The sequence below is a fragment of the Rhagoletis pomonella genome, unplaced genomic scaffold (genome assembly GCF_013731165.1).
Source record: "Rhagoletis pomonella isolate Grant_MI unplaced genomic scaffold, Rhpom_1.0 Rhpom_scaffold_00009, whole genome shotgun sequence".
Lineage (NCBI taxonomy): Eukaryota > Metazoa > Arthropoda > Insecta > Diptera > Tephritidae > Rhagoletis > Rhagoletis pomonella.
The window spans coordinates 19,626,879-19,630,347 of NW_023458563.1; the positions used below are offsets into that span (position 1 = coordinate 19,626,879).

A 3,469-nucleotide genomic window follows, 5' to 3' on the forward strand; every position below is an offset into this window, starting at 1 on the left:
TTGATTTAGTTCTATTGCTTAAAAAAGGTAAATTGGGCATCTTATTTTGAATGCAAATAGCACATTTTAAAAAGTTTGGCTCTAATTCATTTGGTAGTCCTTCTACCAACTTGTTTTGACATATTCATTCTAAGTAGTTAAAATTTACGTGCCCTAATATTCTATGGTACTTTTCTTTTGACGTCATTTCCTTGTTGCTTATTGTAAAATTTGATTCTTTGATATCTAAGATACTACAAATTTTATATAAACCACTTTCTTTACTAGCAATTCCGATTAGAGCATTCCGTTCATTGTAAATTTTCGCTTTATCGCCTATTGATACAATTTTGTTCTTATCAGTTACCTTAGCAAAACTTATCAAATTTCGATCCATATCTTCTACGTAATATACATTAACCATATTAACTTCCATTTTCTTTCCATAAACAATAAAATAAGTTTTTATATTACCAATCTTCGTGGCTTTTAAAATACTACTATCTCCAATTTTAACATCCACGGGAATTTTCAAATTCGCAAATTCATAGAAATATAAACAATTGTTAGAAATATGATCAGTGCAGCCACTGTCCGATACCCACTCGATTTTCTTGCCATCGCAGTTAAAATTTTCTGCAATCATACATTTACTCTCCGACTTAACGTCTATCTCTGTGATAAAAGAACTTGCACTGTTTTCGTGTTTGCGCTCACCTCGTCGCCGTTCCCCTTCGCTTTGTTGTTGCCAATTGCTGCTTCGAGTCCCACACTCTGCTGATCGAACCTTTTTCCACTGTCACCTCTAAAATTACCTTCGGACTGCTGTTGTTGTTGTACCCAGCGCATATTCACTTTTAAATTACCAATTTTACCACACCGAAAACAGGTCTTTCCTTGACTGGACCTCTCCACCAAATGCGCTTGATTTGTTATGAAAATTACTGTTCTCACCCTTTCTCTGATTTCCCACATAATAATCTTATTGTTGATAAATTCGCAACTTTGATCCGTCTCCTTCACAGCATCAATTAAATCTCCGATGTAGCTTAAAGAATCCGGAAGGATATGCATTAATAGTTCAATTTTTCTTTTTCGCACATAGTTATGCCGGAAATTTTCAGCTCATTTGTTAGCTTTTCAAAGTTGGAAAGAAAAGAACTAGATGCAACGTAATCTTTCAGCTTGTTTTTTTTCTAATCTATTTCACATATTTGGAGTGCCGTCGATTCTCTTAGGTAATATTTATCAAACTTTTGTATGACTACATACGCTGTCTCCTCCTCAGCAACAAATTCCATTTGTTAATTCGAAATTCCACTGTATATGTAATTCATGGCTTTTATGTTATCTTCGTCCCACGCGGGCTCATCAGCAGTTATTTTTTCTCTTGTATCTACTTTTTCACATTTTTTCCACTTCAAGAACAGTAGTATTCTTTTCTTCCAGATTCTGTAATTCTTTCCATCAAAACCATGTAATTTTAATTCTTCCGCCATTTTCTTCAGTTCACTTCAGTATAGTTTAAGCACCACACGTGTTCCTAAAACTTTCAAACTTGTTCTGATACCATGTTAATGAAAGGTGTTCTCTCTTTCGTAGCTTAATGCAGAGTTAAACTTTATTTTCCAATTCAATTCTTACAAGCTGGGTTTTAACAGCGCTAGGCACTGTAGTTAACATACTTATGTACAAAGGTATATGTAGGGTTGCATTTAGTTTTGTAAATAAGATTATGATTGTAATGCACGTTTTCCAAAATAAAATTTTTCCCAACAAAATATTTTCATGACCTTATTCATATGAAGAAAATAAATTTAAAGAGCTCTATAAAGTGTCCTTTTCATACACCTTTTCGATATATGCAGCTGTTAAAGCCTTACTGATATTTTTTTTAAGAGTTTGAGTGGCAGACTCTAACTATTATATCACCTAAAATATTTTTTCCCCCAATAAGAGTTTCTGCAAATTCTTCATTTAAAATATTTCCCTTCTAGATTCAACAAACTTGTGGCAACTTAGCAGGGGCGTTTTAATTAACATACCCCGAAAATTACCTATATCGATAAAAGGACAGATATCGATAGCAAATAATTACTTGACAGGCGGAAGTAATGTTTTGTCAAATTAGCTTAGGTCGAGTCTTAAAATCTTTGTATCCTTCTTTTCTCATCGCTCCGTGGAGCAGATAAGACGAAAAAGTTAATATTTAAATCCATATTAATTTATTCAATCAGTAACATAAATTTTGCTTTCAACAGTTTTCGCTTGCTACGAGCTCGTAAGTATTTAAGTGTAGTTATTTTATTATTTTCAACCAAGCTGGTTTTAAGCAATCAATTCCTTGTCTTAGGTTTTTTTTTAGAAAACGCACATTGACACACGTAGGTGTTGTGAGTATAATTTGCCTGAAAGGTGCACACCAATCTTGATTTTTCAGTGCTTTGTGCACTGCAACTTTGTTGGAAAAGTTGGAGAACTACCAAGGCAATTTAATTAGCATTAGAAGCAGTCACAACATTGCACAAAACCAATACGGGACTTCAAAAGAAGCATTAAAGACTCTCCCACGCTTTGGACAAATACGATACAGAGCAACAGGCACGCATCAGGCAGAATCCCCAGACCGCTGCTCAGTACAAGTATCGGCTTCGGGAGAGTATTACATCGGTAACGTAGTAGTTTTGCGCCCGGCGGCAAATTTTCACAAGACAGCCCAAAAGTGAAAATAAAAACTACATGGTTTAAAATAGTAAAAGTGCCAAAAAGTAGAAAATATTCAAAACATACTCAACTGAACCAAATCGGATATAACTTTTCCCACTCTGCTCGTAAACGCTAAATATAGTAGTAGTGTAAAGGTATATGGAAAGTACAGTGGTGAAATCGTGCAAAAATTGCCCTAATTTCCATAGAAATTTATACAAAAGTTGCATAGGGCGTAAACAGTGCCCACAGCATAACGAAATTTAAAAGTTTTTCGAAGCGTAAAATGTTTATATGAAATAGTACGTAAGTCAGTTTGTTTAAATTTAGAAAATCGAATGCAAGCTTTTGGTGGTTCAGTTTTCCTACTAACGGTAGTGGTGTCGAAAAGTCATACCTCCATATCGTACGTTCTTCACGCTAACGGCAATATAAATTAAGTATATATAGGGTATTCGAAAAGAAGAAAAATCATTTAAAAATACTTGTTACATAAACATACCAAGAACCGAATTTTGCACGAGTATCATCGATTTGGAAGCGCTTTCAACATCGTCCCGACATCAAGGCATTGGTGAGTTAACATTTAAATTTTCCTTTATTGTATTACCATAGCAAGTCACTGTTAAGCGTACTCAACCGAAAATCTCACTGTTAGCTGATATCACTTAACAGCGGCGCGCTAAGTTATTGCTTATCAAACAGCTTAACACATGCAACGCTACATATATAACGTGTGCAAGTATATATAAACAGATTCCCTGAGTTAAGCTGCAGAGACAAT

General features: G+C 34.6%; 1 protein-coding gene across 6 annotated transcripts in view; it reads right to left on the bottom strand.

Annotated features, from left to right (window-relative positions):
• Nucleotides 1-3,469, bottom strand: part of LOC118745621 (paired box protein Pax-6) — a 606,665-nt gene that overhangs the window by 195,918 nt on the left and 407,278 nt on the right. The window lies entirely within an intron of this gene.